The 22488-nt window shown below is 38.4% G+C and overlaps 1 protein-coding gene across 1 annotated transcript in view; it reads right to left on the reverse strand.

Annotated features, from left to right (window-relative positions):
- LOC115922111 overlaps nt 1-22488 on the reverse strand; it is a 74177-nt gene that overhangs the window by 8159 nt on the left and 43530 nt on the right. The gene's annotated exons all lie outside the window — the stretch shown is intronic.

The raw sequence follows: 22488 nt of genomic DNA on the forward strand, positions 1-22488 counted from the left end.
TCACAATGTTCCTAAATATCCTAAATAAGTGAGAAGGATTTCTAAGGAAAGAATAAATATATCGAATCTATAACTGTTATTGTGAAAATAATACAGCAAATTTCCAAACAAATAATGACAGAAAATCAAACTGCCATGCAAATACTTTCGAGATAGGACAGTCGGAGCCTGACATTTATATTTCAGATTTCCGAATTCTCGACACCAATTCCTCTTGTCGTAACAAAGGTTACTGGTTCATTTTGTCACTTTTTACGGATAACAGATGTTGTGTAATCGCGTAATAGGCAGAAGAATGATTATTGTCATTGCTAGTCACCGAAAGGTCATATCTATCACCAAGATGATTACTGACAATGACATTGAGAATGTTCATTGGCAAAATGATACTTTTGGAATCATCTGAACTGTTTCAAACACGTGTTTTCATGAGCGTTGAAGCGATCATAACTAATACCACGTGACTACGGATACGTTCAGACCATGGTTTATATTCTAGCATTGGGAGCATGTATTCCGCTGTCAACACGATCTGAGGTATCGCGACGTGGATGGAATGCTACTAGAGGTATATGGTGCAGGGGCAACGAAATGAGAGCAGCGAAATCTGGTTAGATAATAATAATGAATTTCGCTGCCCCCAATGTTGTCATAGAGAACGCTGGGTAATGTCAGGAATCGTATGAACAGCGAAAAAGAGACGATTGAATTCCGTGTTTGAAATCACGCATGATTCGAATCAGGAATATGCTGCCAGTAATGTTCTATTTCAGAACATTGGCAAAATATGATTAGCGTAAATAGATAACGGAAATCCGTGTTTAAAGTAACGCGTGATTCGAATTACAGAAACAAATGTATGTGAGAAATCGTCTATCTGACAAAACAATGCTGCTTATACGAGGCCTTTCCTCCTCAGATGTTGGATGTCATCTTATCAATTTCGAAATGCATCACGATGCCCTTTATCCTCAAAGGCGTTCCTCATTTTTTTTCCTGGCTGACCTACAAACTTTTAACCCCCTTTTCTTCTCTTCCCTCCATCCCGGGGGCTGCACTCATACTTCAAACGTGGCATCTTCTCTATATATATACTCGGGAATCCTCGATTTTACCACTTGTTATGCTTTTTAGGAAAATGTTATTTACATGTCAGAAACAACAGCAATCTAGCAACAGAATAAAGAAGTGCCGTCTATGAAATACTTCGAAGTGGGTCCTGGGAGCTTACCCCCCCCCCCCCCCCCCCCCCCCCCATTCCGACGTCCAACACAAAATCATTGAGAAAGGGTGGCAATTGCTACTTTCTCAGACATCTTTAAAGATTCGACATTTTTATACACCCATAGTGAGACCTAGATATCATTTTTAAGGAGGTTCAAACGCCCTCTATGTCACTATCTATCACTCGATTACCTTAAAATAGGTTTAAAGAACTTCTAAATATATAATATAGATGGATTTTGTTTCAATTTCTCTCTCCCAGTCTTGACCGATTCAATGTCTTGTCTATAATATTGATAGGGGAAGCCATCTTTAGCAAGCGATGGACCTGATAAGTTCGAGATAAGAGAGCGGCTGCAGCTGATGTATAAAGACGTCTCGCAGACATGGTGTGTGCCATGACCAGTCTTGTATGGCAGGCGGTCGGTGCCATTACATAATGAAGTTGAGTTGAGTACTGGTCACGCGATTACATCGTGAAAGGAACTGTCGTGAAGAACTTGAAAAGGGTTGATTATGTTCAACATAAAGATTAATATTTACTGCGCGGTCGCGGAACCAACTAAATGACAGAATAGGGGCTCTGTCTTGCTGGAAATCACACTTATTACACACAGACATGGTTGGGTTTATGTGTCTACACACATCACTTTTGTATATGGCCTGACCATTTGGCCCAAACTTGTCAGCTCTTTATTGTCATATTTCCAATATGGGAATATTTTGGATGCTGGTTCTCGTAGTCTGATTGGTCGAAAACTACAAAATCGTTGGAAACAGATCGTATTTTTATCACTGCACTTTTGATCTTTCTTCTATCATTCCCTTATGACAACAAACACATTGAGAAAAGATCGATGATTTGTACTTAAATACCATAAAGTCATCTATAATTTCTTGAAGGAACGCGCATTTAGTAATATTGTTATTTTGTGTAGTATCTAAGTAACATCGCTATGTTTCCGTTGAATCGTATGGCACCATACGCCTGCCATAGTCTCGCAGCACGCGGGCTCATAGAGGATGGATCTCAGCCAGGTCTTCACGTCGAGTGGGTGTTTGATGCGGTGATTTCAGCGAGATAAGAAGCATTGAGTCACGATATCAAGGTCCCCCCTTTCCGATCTCCATCGTTCAGGATCCATCTTGATAATGATTTTGATTGGGGAAATCCATTGTCGTTGATTTGAGGAGTAGCAAAGTATGTTGTGGAACTGACGCTGTTCGAAGGCCACACGTGTCTATATGAAGTCTAGGCGTGAGAACTTGAGGCGGGGGTGGGGAGAACTTCCATAGCCAAGCCATTTCTTGACACCATGACAATCAGTTTGCGAATTTAAAAAAAATCATATAATTCCTATCTCAGGGAAACTGCGCATACAATCAGCAAACTGTATTAGTGTTTGGTCTTTTTTTCATTATTTTTCTTAAGTAACTTCTACCACTTTTCATTTGATATCCAGAAACGTATTATTAAAATTGTAGCATATCAAACTAATTTAGTCATGAATTCAACAAAACTATGTCAGCTTTCACTGATGAGTATATGAGCATTAATTTTTAACTAAATGTATCGAAAATGGAAAGTATCTCTAGTTCAAATATATGTATCGGTAATAACTCTTGAATTTATTGCCAATAGGATTTTTTTAAAGCTACAGAATGAACCAAGTTCCATATCGAATTTTCTTCTTTTCACATTCTTGTCCGCTGGCATTATGTCTAGTTGGCATGTACCGAATCAAATGTGGACTGACAGTTCAAAGAACTACAAAGTGCCTTTGGGAAATTAGATCAAATCATAGAAATTGTTTCTGGTAAACTGAGCCCTTCTTTACTCCTTGAGCGAGAGTTACGCTATGTTAACCTCTGACCCGGGTTTTCTCCGAGGCCTATTCTTCTCCCGCTCACCAGGGCAATGTCTATACTAATTTTACGGGAGGTCGTGTCTAGATGGACATCTTTCCCACAAAATTGTTCTACCAAAAATATTTGAGACACTAAGTATTTTGCCGTTCATACGTAATGAGATTTCAAGCCCCTTTTCACTAATCACATCAAAACATACAACAATCGTTATTCGAATCATGTGGTTAAAAACTAACATTTTGTTTGCTGCTCCTACATCGGCACACTACGCCCTGTTTCTTACCAGCTAAACCATTCATACTTACGGACAGCGAAAGATCATGTTTCATACCTCGCGTGGCTTGTATCATAATCGCGACAAATAAGGCACTTCTAGATACGGTCTTTGTCGCCATTTTCTACCTAATGTCGGATAATTGTTCGAGGAATTAGGTAATACGAAGGTTAATAACCATATATGAATTGGTAACAATTTTGATTCACGCAGCGAGGAGCTGAGATATAGGTCAACGTATTGTACAGTCTGAGTCAATTTATATAAGGTCCGGGGAAAAATTATACAAAAGTGCAACGGTTAAATATTCTGTATTTGGTGAAGAATTGTGCATTTAAACAATTATGGTCTGAAGAACACAAACGTTTTATATGCTACAATTAGTGATAACAATATACAAAACATTTCATTTGATTTACTTGACCTCGAATTGCTTTACCGTTTTTATAGGTTTATCTGATTACAGTTGGTAAATGGGGGAAATCTGAATTTTTTCGATGATCATCGAATTAGAAGCATTTTCAGTTTCTAATGAAGAAGAACTTGAAATGACCTTAAGAGCTTGAACTCTCGGAAATGAATATGGACAGTCACAATCCTACCACCACTTGTACGGAAATAGTTCGACACCTAACGTAATTAAGCTCAAATCCGGTGTCTATTGCAAGAAGAATCACTCATCATTTCTGCATGATTTTACTCGAAATGACAATTCATTATCGATATTGTAGGGATCAACGATAAGGTCAGAGCCATTATTCCACACATGTCAGACGAAATTCCTTGGCAAAATATTGGATGTACATTTTTTTCTACAATTTCCCAACATTTTAAGCATTTTATTGTTTACAACTAATTGTTGATAATTATCACAGCACAAGCAGAATGGAGAGAAGATGGTCATATTTCTATTTGTTTCCTTGTTTGTAGGTGATGTTATCGTTGATTTAGATTTGAAGATTTCGATAAATCAACGGTTTTCATGAACTATCATAGAGGATAATTACCACTAACCACTTTTCATGTAGTTTTCTGGATGTGTAATTTAGAGTCAAATAGATCAACAATCATTGTTCAGCACCCTGCTAGCAATGTTGACTAAAATCTGAAAATAAAAATTCACTTTGCACTTTTCTTTGCAGCCTACCGTCAACGATATCCTAAACGATATTGGACGATGACATCACGATCATCCAGGGGTCCTGTCGTCTGCAAGATGTCTAGTCTGTTGGTGATGCGTAGGGGAGAATGCAGACACATGCCGCTAAGAGGCTACCGAGCTGATGCAGTTTCATGATCTAATCAAAGTTTTGGCCCCATTCGACTGCATCCTGACTTCACAGAATTGACTCACATTTAACCGAAGTTGTTTTAAATCTTTCATAAAAAGTAATTGGAAGGTCTCATCAATTTCGATAGCCATTGAGGACTGATGATGTGGCACTCGGTGAAGCCAAAATATGCAAGCTTCAAAGTTCTAGCCTTTTTGACTGCCTTCGGAAATTAATCTGTCAACAATGTGAAGGGTATATTCGCTGTATGATTCAAATCTCCTAAATTGAAGGGCAAATAAAAGTTACGTTTCTAGAAAAAAAAATTGCAAAGTGAATAATCATGCTCAAAGTACCCCCAGTCTCAGATACTCCACGGCTCTATCGCTTCACTCGCTCGCTGGCTAAAAGTGCCCCCTAGACAAGACAATGCTCTAGAGAAAATAGGAGAAACTAAATTTCATTGAGCAATATGAAATTCGGCTATGTTGGCATGTGAAATCATATTGCATGATGAATGTAGATGTATTTTGTAATTCCATTGTAATGCCCAAATCCTGAAAAGGTAAGTGGTATCTTGTAACTTGGTTCAATTAAGAAATGAATGATACATTTCCAATGTAATACACTGTATATAAACGTAACCAACCAACCGAATAAATATTTGCAAATTTCTGCGAAGCCTGAACATGGTGAACTTTACCTTTGTTTTAAGTTGGTGTTGCTCTGATTTTACTTTAATGCTTTCAAAACAAATTTAGCCCAGTCTCAAGAATGAATATACACTGCGCTCTTCTCGTGGCTTTCTGTAGCTCAGGTTCTCGGCCTCTCCTACCCCCTCGGTTCGTACTTCATCCACTCGAGATGCACGCAATCACGCTAATTAAGGGAAGCAGCGCGTTCCTGACGATTTATAATGACAGGAATGGATAGAGCAGATCATTTCTCTTCTGCTCCTTCATCCAATATCCTTCCCTGAGGGTAGACCCCTTAAAACCTTGAATTCAGGGTATATGATAATTGTGATGTACAGGGATAGTATTTTGAACAATGTATCCACGAATGTCTCTACCCTTCTTCAACCCTCCCCCCCCCCCCCATTCTCTGTCTTGTTATCTCTCTTCACTCACTCTCTCACTCTAACTCTCTCACTCTAACTCTCTCTCTCCCATCTCTCTCTCTCTCTCTCTCTCTCTCTCTCTCTCTCTCTCTCAATATATATATATATATATATATATATATGTATGTATGTATATATATATATACATATATATATATATATATACTTCCCCACCCCACCCCCACCCCCTCGTCATTCTTTCTCTCTCTGTCTTTCTTCCTCCATGCGTTCCTGATCGCCAGATGATTTTTTTTCTGACCAATCGGATCATGGACCTACTCGGATAGACTCAAAACATGGCAATTTGTTCTTCCCGCCTAATTTTATATCAGGAACAGTCAAAATTGTCTAGACGCTTTATACCAAAACAAATCCTTCTCACTCTACCTGATATACCTGTTAATTACCTCTTATCTCTCAAAAATATTATGTTATTAAATGTTTTCACCTTGTATTCAATTTGCTTTGGTCAGCAGGGAACAATACTTCAGACTCCTGCCCGGAGCTATCTAACCAGGCAATTGTTATTTAGTGCCAGACTAGAAATGTGTCAAATAATTATCATCCCTTATTTCTTTCTATATTTTGAAATAATGAATCATTGGCTGGTATTTTTCCCCTTTCTGCTTCTCTTGCATCATATTATTTTCTCCTTCTTTTTTTATTTTTAAAATAAAAAAATGATTGTCCCTTTCGTTTTCCGTCTCAGTTTCATTTCACTTAATAACTTTCTTTTTCTTTTTATGTTTTCGTTTCATCATTATTTCCATCGTCATCTTTTTTCTATGGCAAAATCTCAATTTTCTTTGTACATTTGAGTTAACTCATCAAGGTTCAGTCACAATCTGAGGGGGCAATGCCATGAGGAGCGATGTAAAATAGATATTGTAGGCCTTGTCAATAACGCCCTCTCCGTTCTATTCGCTCTCTTTTGAGTGAAACCGTATGGACAGCTTGCTGTGGTAGGAAAATAGGACCGCTATAAATGAGAACCCTTGATGCCTCAGTTACACCAAGGAAACCGACACTAGACCGACTACAGACCGAATGGAGAATTACACTACCTCCTATGGTAAAGAATCGTTCGGTTAAGAGTTGGTTTGGCGGTGTGACCGAGGTATATCTCTAACGTCATATTACCATCATGTATTTTCTCGAATACGTGCATGCTTCTTTAAAAATTTCTTGTTAAAATTAGTAAAATAAAGAATATCCGTCTGGACACAGACATATTGAAGTTTAATGAGGCATGGTTGCCTTTAACGAACATCATACAATATGGCGTGAGATCACTATCATTCTCGAGGCACGTAGAGGCTATGGGTTCTCAGAGAAACTTCACCGGGCCATCATTCTGCGCTCGGTATGTTCAAGATCGCAATCTATAATCTCGTTTTAAGTCAAAGTTCGGATTGGAGACGATGATGAAAAGTGAGAAGGATCACATTAAGAGGTCGTGGCATGAATGTGGTGATAGTGATCTAGTATGAGCATAACGCAAGATTACAGCTCGTACTGTGGAAAGACATTGTTTGTGGTCGACTGGTTGCAGATTCAAAATCCAACATTGCTCGAACTGCCTCTTTTGAGCCAGCTGGGAATTAATTCGTATATTCTTGCTTTTTTTAAACAGGGTTAACGCCTTTCTGGCTCTCCAAAAACTAAATGTATATGGACAAATTTAAGTCAAAGTACCCTTTTGTAGGAGACGCAACACCATCTGGTGTTATTCGTCCCATAGTATTTTGCACCTCACCTCTCGCTGTGAGATACATGTATATGTTTGTTTCAACGATCTAATTCTGAAATTTGACTAGTAACTTTCTTTTCTATTGTACTTACTAGTACATAAATCATAATCCGTCAAAATTCTTGGAATTTTTTATGTAGAAATAAATAATATACCATTTTAAGCAATCATGTAAATCGAAACCATCATACTTAAAAGATAAGCAGAGCTGTCAACGTATTCCCCAGTAGACGAGACTGAACCCACATAAAACTGAACAAAAACACGAATGCCATGCCAAGAACTTGTCTCAACTTGGTCGGTTTGCTGTCGATTTGGCGTTGCGACTGGGGTACGACACCGGAACATTTCACGTACACCCACGACAAATCAATAGATTATTCGTTCATCTTGGCTTATACCACCCCCACCCCCACATGGAGGCATTGCATCAACATGGACATAATGCGAATGAATATTGTGTGAAACGATTCTACTACAATAACATGGAAGCTACCGAGTGTTCGGAAATGTCACCTCGTTCTTTACTGTTATCACAAGCCCGAACATCTATCAACATATCATGTTATTCTTTCAATTCTTGAATTCATGCTTGGACTCCTCTTTTCTCCTGAAAGTTTGCTCTCTCAGAAGTCAATTGTCGTGCAATTTGGAGAAAACAAATCTTCAATAGAGCAATATTTTGATAGGACTATCTGTCAAATTTTGGGATGGGCCTTTTTTTTCGAACGACTGACGCAGTTTGTAAGTTGAACTGTTTTTACTGAATCTGGAATATACTTCAAATAATACGAAACTTTTTCCTTTCTTTCATTCAATAATTGTTATCTTTCTTCTCACTATACTTTCGTTTTTTCCACAGCGAATGGGAAATTACCGACACACTATCAAAGAATGAGCAAAACTATCTCCTTTAAGCAGAACCAACAAGAGTGTACCAACAGTGCGAACAGAAATGATAACTTCTCAAGTCACAACAGAACGTACCGAAAACTATCTATTTTAGGCTAATCGCATTGAAAGCAATGGCCCCATCCCCCCCCCCCCCCCTCCTTTCCGGTTACCCTAATGAATTGCATAGAACCACTGAAAACCTCATATGACTTGCTCAAAATTGACTTTCAAAACTGTCATCTTTTGACCACATAAACTGTGTATGAATAGCCTAAACCACTAAACTACGTTATCGATTCGACAGCCCCTACACTACCCGATATGCGCATCTGCGTTCAAATGACTTTGCAGATTTGCTTTTCCTCTCTTGAGATACTGAAGTTTACATTACAAATTGACAAATATGTCGTTTTCTGTCATAAGGTAACAAATTGATTCGATGTAAGCCCTGTCAACATGAAGCTAAATTTGATCTAACAAACTCAATCTAGTGTACACCGTACAAATTGCCCTCATACAATTTGATCAGAGTCAGGCAGAGATGGGCACGACAACTGTGACCGGTTTTCGCAGCGTCATTTTGGGCCACTGCGTTATGCACGCAGGTTTGTTTATAAATGATCGTTTTTATTGGCAGAGGGGTAACTGCCCGGTGGGGTCACTCAATGTGACTTCCGGACCGCATGACCGTTACCACAAATGCATATAACCCCCTTTTGCGGTCAATTTCAAGGACATTTTGTGAAATTTAACCCCCTTTTTTACGTCAAAACAAGGACAAAATCGTACTTTGGAATACCCCTATTTATAAGATTGTAAGGACACTTTCGCAAATTTACCCCTATTTTACCATATTTCAAGGACAAGACTCGGCTCCGAGAATTTTTCTTCCTGGTTTTCTCTTTTCCCTTCCCGGTTTTCTCTTTTCCCTTTTCCTGACCCCTATTTATCAATTTCGAGGACACCTGTGCACCCCTATTTTCTTTATTTCGAGGAATATTTTGTCCGCGGACATTGCTTGAAATTAACCCCTTTTTCCGCGATTTCGGTAACGGTCATGCGGTCCGGAAGTCACATTGAGTGACCCCACCGGGGGTAACTGGGAGGCAATGCTAAGAGCATCGTGACGACAAACTCATGGATGAACTTTTTTGCAGCACCTGATAGTTTAACATGACTCAGGCTAAGTCAGGTGTTGTTAATTCTTGTAAGTTATTACAAGTTTTTCAAATTTTATCCGAGGTATGAAAACGTGGATAAACATCTTGTTGAACATCGAAGGTATGTGCATGATTTAGATATTATAAGCTTCCTGGTATGAATGAATGTTCTGAATTAAAAATTTGAAGGTCATTAGAGGAAAATATCAAACTGGTCTGCAGATGATCTATGTAAAGGTTATCTAAGCATTAAAATGGTCTAAAGAGACCTACATGTATCTCAGGTGGAAGAGTGTGTTCCGGATAGTTTAGTCATCAATGGTTATATTAGACGGTCTCAATATTTCTCAATATGTTCTGACTTCAGTTGAACATTTGAAAGTCAGTTTTGGAGAAATGTAATAATAGTCTGTGGAGGATCAATTTCAAGGAATGATTAACATGACGGACAAACATCCAGAACATCCCCTACAGGCCCTACAGGTGCCAACATCGCTAATTACATGATTAAAACGGCCTTGTTTATGATTTATACTTCTGCCGATCTGTTTTGACTTGAATATTTGTATGTCAGTTGAGGGGAAGAAATGTCAGATGGGTCTATAGAGTATTGATTTCTACAAAGTCAAGGAAAAACGTTATTTGAGTATCAGATTGGTAGAATGAAACCTTGAAAACAGAAGGTAAAATTTTACTTTCGGCGGCCATCTTGGAAGATGAACTTTACTTTGGGCCATGTGTTCCAGGTGTTAGTTGAAGAGAAATGTCAAACTGTAGTCTGCAGAGGATTACTCGTCATGAAATCAATAATAATCTGAGGGATCACAAATTATGGACAGAGGCGAAGGAGAGGGGATTCTCTTGGGGTTGTGGTTGGGGAAATTAAAGCCGGATAACATTTCTATTTTGTTAACACCTCGAACTTTCAAACATTGAAAATACAGTTTGTTGAGTGACACGTATAAATTGTCAGAATGGTAGAGTGATTTGAGGATGGAAAACTGGGGATTAAATATTTTTAACGCTATTCTTATAGATATTGTATGATACTGTACGGTACAGAAATACAATTATATCTATGTTTGTCAATACACTCTTATCATGTAGATGATGTATGCTAATTCTACCGACTTTGGGTATGCAGTGTATTAAAATTACCTTGTAAACTCGCAAATGCAAAGTGATCGTATTATGATGTATTTTAGTTCTTATCGACATGTCTGAATATCTAGTTCAGTCCTAAATCATTGTCGACTTTAAATAAAAACCGCAATCAATATTTACTTCTCTATCAACCATCAATGGGAACTTTTCATTGGCATGGATAGATTCGAAAGATACCATATTCCTGATAAGACATAACCAAATACAAACGATGAAAGAGAACATAACGACACATTTCAATGTGTTATCACTTTATATCAGTCCGGAGCAGTGAAGGAAGATGTCGAATTTATATCAGAAGATCTTCGATGACTGTCAAAACTAGTTACTATTATGTCCGATGTAGCATCATCATCTAGAGGGGTAGATCTCGGAGGACTGAAATTCGTTCTATTTTCTGAAACCACTTTCACTTAGAGGCATTAGATTGTAGCCCATTGCCTTAGTTGAGGCGTTCACTTTCAATTTTCGAGATTGCAAGCTCAATTATATCTAATTTCTTTAAGAGAACTAGTAGTATTCGTTTAATTTTAAAATAAAAAGATTCTTCTACTTTATCGCGAATTCTGAATCGAAATTTTTGAGATGCTAGGTTACTTTTTATAAGTTATTCGGGCCAATATGTCTGTCTACAAATTTGCAAACGATAGCAAGACTTACTAAACAAATAAAAAGTCCTCAAATTTCAAAATATGCAGACAGTGAAAAAGAGGGCTACGTTGTAAAACACAAATTACCAATGAATAAAAAGGTGGTCAGATCGAAGATGGCCAGACCAAATTTGTCGAAAACTTTTCAGACAGGAAAGCAATATTTACTAATCAAATAAAAAAATACTCACATATCTTCATTTGCAGACAAGGTCATTACCACAAACTCTGTTCATATAAATTACCGACAAAGAAAGGAAAAGAAAGGAAGGTCGTCGTATCAAATATCTTCTCAACAAGGGCGTTATGCACCCACCCACCCACCCAGGAAAGCAATATTTACTAATCAAATAGAAAAATACTCACATATCTTCATTTGCAGACAAGGTCATAACCACAAACTCGGTTCGTATAAATTACCGACAAAGGAAGGATGGTCGTCGTATCAAATATCTTCTCAACAAGGGCGTTATGCACCCACCCACCCCCATTTTGTGACGTCATTGTCGACATCACGAATCAGACAAAATTCCTGAATATAACAATCCGGTTACTGACCATTCGAATTTCAACGACATCGCCACCCCCCATGCTCGTTTTATTGGAAATGAAAAAGTTTGGAGTATTTCAATAAAATTGTAATTGGTGTCAAGCGGTGAGAAGACCTGTGTCGTTTAGACATCGTTATACATCGGTATTTGTGTAGTTCCGACCTTGTTCCAATTGAAATAAATTCCGAATGAATTTGGATCCATTCCAAAAATGTTTCTCTAGTTTTGAGGATGAGATGATTTTGATACTTTTGAGGTTATTGCACTGATCATTCCGTTAATGATAACGTAGCAACAAACTTCTTGGATCAGTAACTGCATTATTGTTTGTTTTACCTGACTGTACCCGACTGCTAAGAAAACATGTATAATGCATGTAAGAAAGCGACCAGGGGACCGATGTCTTTAAGTCCTCTGCTAGAGACTTGGTCATGAGGATTAATACCTAGTTTATCCAAGGGGCACTAGCGCATCCACTCGGCTTCGAACTCGGGACCTCCCGGATACGAGACCACTGCTCTCCCACTGAGCCATTGCACCTCCACTTATTGATCAGGACAGACACTCGACAGGGAAATTGACTTAAAGGGAGGCTTTACTACTTCAGTCAGAAGGGAATAGACCACACAGCGAGCCAGCGAGGTCACTGTGACAGGTGGCTATCTCATTAACTCAGCTCTCAGTTAACAAAAAAAAAGAGGATCATGGGGGACCAACAGGAACCGATTGGGGAAGTTTTCTATATAGAGGGAGCAAGTAGCTACAAGTAGGACAGTGTGCCTTTAAAGATTTACCTTAAAGAACTAGAGCAATATTCGTAATGATGATTCCAAGTAGGTCTAGTAATTAAAGGAAGGGGCATGTGGGATGGTGAGTGGGAGGGATGATAGGAAGTTGCAGCCATGGTCGGACTTCAGCGGCGTAACATACCGTTCCCATTCAAGTTTAGCAATTAATGCTTCAGAAGGAGACTCAGAATTGATTCTGGTCCAAAGAATACATATGAAGACCCCCCCCCCCCCTTCTTTCTCTCTCTCTCTCTCTCTCTCTCTCTCTCTCTCTCTCTCTCTCTCTCTCTATGTATATATATATGAGAGATATACTCCTTAGTCATGTTAGCTGTTAAATTTTAAGATACGGAATTCACATCCATGTTCGTGACTGTGAATTGCCACGTTTCGTTTCTAAATTAAAAATGCATGTTTTACAAAATATCTCTAATTTGCACTCATTTTCTCTTGACCAGATGTGTCTTTTCAAGGTTTTTCATCCTTTTTTAATTTGCAAGAAGAAGAACTGGAAGTAAATGCCTTTACCCGGAGCATGAGCAGATATTCTTTTTTAGAGCAAGAGCGATCTACTACGTCACGGGCAAATTATGTCATCTACCTCCCATCTCATCTCCTCTCTCTCTCTCTCTCTCTCTCTCTCTCTCTCTCTCTCTTTCTTCTTCTTCTCTGTATGATTTGATATCTCGATTACAGGTGGTTTATTTACATTGAGCTATTTATGGTTACCATTATTTATTTTTCGATAAACTTCTTATGTCGTTTCCCTTTGTACTTTTATTACACCCTATCTGGTGTATGTAACATCATTCTCTGCACACATACACAGGTGCGTCTTTAAAAGTCACAAACCGTGTCTCAAAGATAAGACGAGCCTTCAGGCGACTTCGGGTTTTGCCTCTCCGATGAACCAGATAATTAAGAAAGAGAGGGGTCTAGTTTTGAAATGAGATATGTCATAAGGTTTTCTGTTTCTCGACCGACTCGGAGCAACGACCTCGTATTTGACATTGAAAAAGGATTGTAGTATACCATACTCAGTCGACGCACGAGACGAGTTGATTTCGGGTAAAAGGAGGCGCGATGGCTCAGTGGTATAGCAGTGGTCTCGTAACCGGAAAGTCCCGGATTCGAAACCAAGTCGATGCGCTAGTACCCTATGGTAAGCCATTAATCCTCATAACCAAGTTCATCAGAGAGAAATTAAAGCCGTCGGTCCCTTGGTAATTAGCAGTCAGGTGAAATAAACCATCAAACCAAACCAAAATAGCTGTCTTGGCTGAGAACTCAAAAGTAAAAACGTGCTGTTCAACAGTGAACAAATTATTCTAAAAAGTACAACATTTTAATGATCATTTAACAGTGATCTAGCGTAGACATAGAGATGTACTTGACTCAGTACCTTATTTTTTGTGAATACAAAATTCAAGTTTTGTTGATAAGCATGTCCGAATTTACATGACTCACACAGCTCCGACGAACTGTTTGTTACACGCTGGAGAACAATGCTATGTTTCAGTGGTTTCCATGACATTTTGATATTCGTTAAACACCAAAGGCTATTGGGATTTCTTCGTTATGATAATGAATGCTACTACATGTATTATGTTGATCTCAAAATATGTGTGAAATCGATGTTGATCACGGTAAACGTCAGTCATGATAAAGATGAAATTATCCCACTCACGCGAGAGGACCTTTCGTTTGCTATACCACCATATAATATTTTCGGTTTGAATTGTGATGTTTCGACAGAAGATTTGGGTTTATATGGAATGCAGAAGAAAATGTACAGAATCAGATTAAATCAAATCAAGTCAAAATGTGTAGGGGTCCATCACGGTACCGAATGTTCAACAATAATCGTGAATGAAATTTTAAATCGCAATGGAACGAAATAGGTTGCCCTAGTCGACTCAGTCAGTTTTATGTTTCATGTGGTCATTCGTCAAACAAAGCTGCTAAACTGTTATTATTTCTCTTATAATGGCTATCTAGGAAAGCTATTTTCATGTGATGCATTATTTTTTGTTTCATATTGGATTTTTTTACATGTAAGTTCTGCTCTTGAAAATGAACTCATATGCGACATGTTGGGGAAGTCCATCAAGTGTCAAGACGGATAAGTCGCCAGCCGATGAGGGAAAACGGGATCATGATTGATGTAAATGATAAGACTAGGCGATATCTCATCTTAAGTGTTATAACGATTAGGATATGAATTCATTGGAACAGACCTCTACATAATTATGAATGTTTGTCAAGCACCTGTAGATAGGTTAAGAATGATCTCGCGCTACAGGTCCTTGATATTCTTAATACATTCTTGGCTCACAGATGTCCCTTTTCATTGACAACATTGTTGTTAATGTTCCGATAGGAAGCTATGTTACATGTACGTTCAAATCTCGGATGCTTCTCATTTAGAAGATACCATCTCGCCCAGCATGAATCGCTTTGCTTCCTTTCGGTTCATTCATGGAGCTGGGCCCAAATTCTAAAGAACCGATGCCAAATATATCAAATTCCTCAACATCATTACATTTTTTGGAAACACCTGTAGATTGTTGAGGAATGTTCTCTCGCAGCAGGTAGTTCCTTAACATTCTGTGAACCTTCTTGGAGAAAGGATGTCGCTTTTCAGTGACAATGTTGTGTTCCGACGGAAATTGTATTTTCCTGCGGTACAACGTATAGCAGGAAAATGTTGTATATGCGGATCCGTTTAATGATTACGTAATGGGAGTGGCGAGACGCCACGATTCCGCGAAGCGGGATGGTTTGAATAACTTAGGCAGGTGTAAGTTATTGTTTTGAGAAGGAAAGGAATGTTCAGAAAGGCATAATAAGAGAGGGAAATGGGCGTGGTAGCCATTCTAGCTTTGTCAGACACTAGATACACGACACAAATTTCAAGTGGAAATTTTAATACGAACAATAGTTTGGTGTTTGTTTTTGTAGGAGGTTTAGAGATTCAAATAGATTATTTTTATTGGAACGATTTGCCATTAGGTTTTTCCAGAGCATTTGCCTTATTTAGTTTATCTCTGGTTTTTTCAACCTAGGGAATCGGTCCGGGCGTGGGGAAAAAAGCAAAGCCCCATGCAGGTTAGGGATCAAAATTAATATTTTATTCTATACAATGTCAGTATATATTGAGGTAATGAACGTTGACGATTGAGATTGAAATTACGCAATGTTAACAATATTTACACTTGATATTTTCAAAATCAAGAATGAGTTTAAAAAATTGGAATTATTTTGATGTTCAAAATGATATAATAACAAAGATTGTTCATGATTGTTCAAAAAGATACAATTCGAATAAAAGCTGGCTTGGTCGGTCTGGCAGGCTTTTCCATAAAGATTGTTATTGATGTAATCTGTGAGTCATTAACTGAGTAATGAAGGATGAGAATATACGCCATTTTGTGTTCATGTCTCGGATGCTTCTCATCTACACTGTAGGAGATACCATCTCTCCCAGCATGAATCGCCTTGTTTCCTTTCGGTCCATTCAGAGCTGATCTGGAGTTTGGCCCAAATATGACAGAAGCGATGCCAAAGAGATAAAGCCCTTCATATCATTAAAAATTGTTTAGAAACACCTGTAGATTGTCGAGGAATGATTTCTCGCAGCAGGTAGTTTCTTTACATTCTGTGAATATTATTGGCAAAAGGATGTCGCTTTTCAGTGACAATGTTGCATGTATGTTCCGACGGAAACCCATGGTGTGTTCATGTCTCGGATGCTTCTCATCTAGGAGATACCATCTCGCCCAGCGTGAACCACCTTGTTTCCTTTCGGTCCATCCAAAGTTGGCCTATCTGTCCAATAATGATGCCAAACGCTGTGCGTCATCATAAAAAGTCACGTCACGTGACCGTTAACCTGAATGTCCTTCTCAAGCACGAAAATAAGAAAATTGCTAAGAATATTCACTTTCGGATTTTATAGTGGTGTTGTGGTATAGTGGTACATTCACTTGACTCTCAGTAGATGGGTTGAGGGTTCTAATCCCAGTCTAGCATTGGCGTCCTTTGAAAAGCCGTTAATCTTTGTCACTTTACACCTAGGTGTAGGTGCACGGCCCGAAGGAAGAACAATTTTGTATTGATGGGCTACCCATTTAATACTGGATAAATATGAGTTTCACCCCGTTATTATTCGTTTAATTGAATATACGCGATCATGATTATATTTTTTGAAGACTGACAGATAAAATACCTTTGTTACACCGGAGAGACCAAAGCGGGACCTAAAACAGACCGCACATAGAATTGCGTTACCTGTGATGGACAAGAGTCCACCGGTTTCGGGTCGATAGATAGTCGGTTTGGCTGTGTGTGACCGAGGTATAACTCGGTGATTTCGGTGTTTCTTTCAGGAATTATATTGTTTGGCCTATGACACAACTTCTAAAAGTATCCACCCGCATCAACTTTAAAAGTCACAAAGTTACGTCATTTAAAATGTCCGCGTCGTATCTTTTTTCGCAGTTCGGAGCAAGAAAATTTGTAGAGCCTAGCTTTGAAATACCATAAAAACCTTGCCAAATTAATGTAATGTTTAAGGAAACGAAAGTTCAAAAGGATGTGGGTAAATTGATAATGTCCCGACAATAACTATAATCATGCCAAGCTCTTAACGCTTCAAAAAAAATGATCTAGTTATTCTCAAGGGATACATCCAGGTGAGACATACACCTGGAGGGAAGTACATAGCCAGTAGGATGTCACTTACACTTCCGGCACTCGACATTCATTACGACACACCTGCACTTTTCAGTCATTCGCTTTGAATTATTATGTTAATCTCTTTTAATCATTAAAATTGTCAGGCACGGTTGTCCTCTGTATGACCAGGGACGAGTATAGTTAGTCTCACCCTCCTGGTAGGATACAGGCTGGCGTGGACGAGATCCAAATTTCCTGGAACACCTATGTCAGCATTCGGCACATGGTCAGAATTGACATGGATTTGCCCTCTACGATCGTTGGAAAGTTGGAAAGAGAGGTGACATTGTTTATTAAAATGGAAACATTGCCTCGTCTGGAATCCGCGAAAGTACAAAGTATCATTTCCGTAGATGTCAATCACTTTTGGCATAATCTTTTTCGTGTTTTTTTTTTAAATCCAGGTCTGTATTTTGATATTTTTCAGAGAAGGAAAGTGAACAAAATGCAGATTTATTGTAATAAATAATGTACGCGCTAAAATGTACTTGTAGGATAAAACATCTGCACATGGATTAAATCTGTAAGACATGATTTTTCGGACCGAAGATGTTTCAAGGAAAGCGTTTTGGTTAAATATCCATGCAAACTGTAATAATCCGGGATCTTCTGAATGTTGCAGTATTAAAGGTTTAATCAAAATGTCCAAAGACCACTATTAGCTGAATTTATTATTTGCTTAATCTTTCTAGCACTCGGTACTAAAAGAAATGGGGTCGTCTTGTCCAGGAATGGTACAGTTAGACGGCTGCCCTGCTGAAGACTGTACAATATATGCCAATGGCAATGCCAATCGCCAAGGGAACCCGACGAGTTGAACTTGTGGTCATCGATAACAGTTGGTGCACTGCGCACTCTCTGTCCCCGGTTCGAATGCCCCTTGTCATATTATCAATATTTCACATACCTCCCTGCATTGTTTCACTCATCTGCTTCCTACAACTGCCCCTATCTCCCCCCGCCTCCATCAATACAAAATCACCTTCTCGCTTTCGCATCGTCGTAGGGCGCGGATTAGGTTATCAAATATTATATACATTGACGGTATGGATTCGACGGTTACGTTTCAATCAACAGCTTCACTCACACTGTGCGGCAAATTCCCACCGTCTCAGGCGGTCCTAAATCCTAATTGAATTCATATTTCACGCACATAAAAATAGTGATGATACAATTGTATTTCAAGAGTCACTTCCCGCGGTTTGGGTTGCACCACCATGTTCACATGTTTAAAGCCGAAGTATTCACTATTGTTACCTAGAAAATCAATGCGAGATCTCTTTCATATTATTTTGTTTTTTTTTAATACATGTAGCTAGGTACTCTCAAATCACATGCTACGTGGTTGTAATGGCGTACTTTGTTTTAAAATATGTCTTAAGTGGAATAATATTTAAAGAAACAAATTTCGCGAAACGTTTAACGTTTTTATCACGGGATGAGTTTGGGAACCTGGGATAAGGTGGAATTAAGCAGTCTTCCTTGAACGACAGAACCATAGTGACCTCTCGCCATTGAGTGCCATGGTTGAAGGATCTTGGAACCAAATTAAGGTCTGAATATGTAAAATGATTATGGTTACATTACAAATCACCTATCGTACAATTCATTGAAGTAAGCTGTGTCCAGTTGTTCTGAAACAGACGTCAAGGGTAAGTAGCTTTATATAGAAGATGTATTCAGAATGAGGCTGGAATCATTATTTCGTCGCTACTTGCAGGATCGTCAATATTGAAACTCATATACAGCTCATTAGATTAAGAGACGACTTTTATCGAGATCTCTCCTCCTCCCTCAGTCCCTCATGAAATTCATTTAAAATAAGTAAAAAGTTGTAAATGCAAACCAAAATGCAATTGCGGCAGGCATGAATTGGATGGTTCCTACAAACCTAGTTGACTTTAACCCTCATCATGCCATAGACCCTACGTACATATCCCGTACGACAGTATCTCATTCAATTATTTGTCATTCAAAGAGTTACACTGCCATCTCACTTTTCCCTGGAACATGATTTGGGCGTGGCTTCCAAGGGATAATTAACACACTACATTCGCGACCAAAATGTTAGGAACATTAAGGTCACAAAGTAGCGAATGCGCGTTATCTGTCTGGATATCTCGAAAAAGGATGCGCATCATGTCTTATCTGATGTCCGTGAGTACCAGTTGGATGCATTCTATTTCAGAGGCAGAATGACTGAACTTGATTAAAAAGTGGAAGTACCGGCTGGTTTAGGGGACACTGACTTGGCGCAGCTGTTCTCATGTTCAAATCTGAATGACGCAGGCTCAGAAATAATCTGATATATCATTTTGTGTAGTTCATGAACTTCAGGACATGGAGAGGTTATTCGATCTTCAAATTCTTATTTTCTACACCAAGTGATTTATTTTTCTAATCTTCAAATTGAATAAGATTCGCCAATCAAATTATTTGAAGGGTTAGTTCGAATGTATGTCAATCACTCTGACGAACTTTGGAATAGGGAACATTTCGCTTCCGTAGGAGACCCTTTGTCATACGCCAGCGATTGTGTTTCTGTCCATTTAATTTCATCATGTCACTTTAAAACTAATCTTCACGCCCTTCCATAATTTTTTTAATGAACTTTCTCAATTTGAATTAGGTACCGGGATCACTAAAGGATGCATTTGTTGTTCTGGCCCCTGTGGTTTTATTTCTTATCAACGACAAATGCTGAAATTGTATCACCCAAATTTGCTCTCTACCAATCAAATGCAAGAATTTCAGTAGCTTATAAGTCTTTACTGTACCTGTATTAAACTTGGCATCGACATATACATGTAGTTGTATAAGACAGGGCCTCGGTATATAATGTGCAGCCTATATTAGAATACAGGGTAACATCTTATTTTCTTCAAAGTAGTAAACTCTCGATAGATGTCAATGTCATATCATGTATCGAACTCCCTTGACTTGACTTGATTCTTATCAGGTCCAGACGGCGAAAAAACGCATTTTTATTACAATTTTGTACAAGTTATGCACGGATCATGATCTCTGCAACTCTTCGACCGAATGATTTTCGACTTGTCGTTAAGATGGACCCACCTTTTTTTTGTTAAACCAAAGACATCAATGTTATTCGGCGAATCAAATTCGTTGCTAATCTTTATGATGTTAACGCATTGACAAAGTGTGACGGTCGTTTATGCTTTATCGATTCCTTGCCCTTATATACAGCACGCCCATGTTTTTTATTTAACACGGGGGTGGTTCACCTTTTAGGTCTCTGGTTTAAGTTTCCTTCTTTTTCTTTTCTATCCGGTTCTAAAACCATTTTTACCAAATTCTAAAACATTTATTTGTATATACAATACTGTTTTGTAACCAGCTCCCTTATATACTGACTTAAAAGAAATATAACAACGGCATAATAAACATAATAAGAACATGAAGAAGTCAATATGTTTTACTACCATACATTTATATTATTTCATTCATTTATTTCCGACTTATGAGTTGGATGAGACCTTTCAACAAAAGTTAATTTTCAAAGGGGCACATAAAAAGAAAACATATCTAGGTTCAACAGGACAATACCTAAATCGCCTGCCAGATGTAGCAACCCTGGCAACTGTATCACTTTCAGGTGCACTGTGGGAAGGTTGCCCCATTTCTTACCCCCTAAACTGTAATTGTCCAAGATAAAAATCAAAGTATATCAATATCATAACTCGGAATTATAACCATGTGTCGAGACGAGGAGAGAAGCAACAAACTCGAAACACATGTAGTAGGTGACCCATGGCTATTGTGGGTACTGGAACATGGTTATGACATCTTAATCCAGACATAATATACATGTGGATAATGTGACTGCGTGGAGCAACTTGGCTTGTGGTGGCCAGGTGAAAATCAAGAAATGTATATTTGTATAGTCCATGGTTCTTGTTTTTATTAATTTATTTATTAATTAATTTGCCTTTCACCATTATTATGTACTTTAATTATGCTTTGTTGAATACAGACCAGAGTATTTCGAATGTTTCTATGAATTTCATGAAAACTAGTAGTTTATAAATTATATTGACGATGTAAACATCTATGCAGTGCTCCGAGGGAAACAATATATCCGTGCGACCTCCACCCCCCCCCCCCCTCCCCTCGACCCCCATTGGCTGGGCACACAATACGTCACTGCCTTATGTAATGATAAGACGAACACATTTTTCATTACTGCAAGGAGTCAAAATGCAATTTGATTATTACACGAGATGCTCGTGGTTCAAAGGACAAGATAAAGAAGAAGGCCTCTACATACATTGTACGCCTAAAACATTATTTATATCATTCAGAAAAGAGATTTTCAACTGTTTGATCTAATTCGGCTTTATAACGTTAGTATAATTTTATTCGGCTTAATACTGTTAGGAAATGTACGCAAATAGAAAGGCAATGAATCGCGCGCCTTTTTTTTTCTCTCTCTCTCTCTCTCTCTCTCCATCTCTTTTTTTCCATGATCGTTTCCAATATGAATATCCTGACTATCCATGAATGTCCTGTTTCTCTTCCCTTGATGTCTGTCCATCAAAAAACTCAATAAATCCATTTACCCCCCCCCCCCCCTTAATCTGTTTCCGACGCAATTTTTTTGGCTGGCGGCCGCATCCTCTATTTTCCCAACAAGATATTGATGCACAATTTTGTTCATATCGTATATTACTCATCTCCCACCCATTCTTATTCGATTTTATTTCCACTCTTCTTTCTTTTATCATTTTTGGGGTATTTTATTGGCAACATCCGAAACAAGGCCTCTCGGGGGAACCATAGCTTCCGCCATTTTTTTAGGGTTAGTTTCAAACTGTCTATTTATGCGGAACAATGGGTGAGTGCCTGAAGGAAATATCGTAGGAAATTATCCTTTTCATTTCATGTTCATGCACTAAGATTAAGGGATATTCAAAAAGACATTCATATTCTCAATAAACCTGTCAGAAAAATATGTTAACCTCCCCCTCTCCCATTTCTTTCTCCTCCTTTCTTTCTTTCTGTCTTCTTTCTTTATT

The sequence above is a fragment of the Strongylocentrotus purpuratus genome, unplaced genomic scaffold (assembly GCF_000002235.5).
Source record: "Strongylocentrotus purpuratus isolate Spur 01 unplaced genomic scaffold, Spur_5.0 spur5_scaffold_11, whole genome shotgun sequence".
In the NCBI taxonomy this organism is placed as follows: domain Eukaryota; kingdom Metazoa; phylum Echinodermata; class Echinoidea; order Camarodonta; family Strongylocentrotidae; genus Strongylocentrotus; species Strongylocentrotus purpuratus.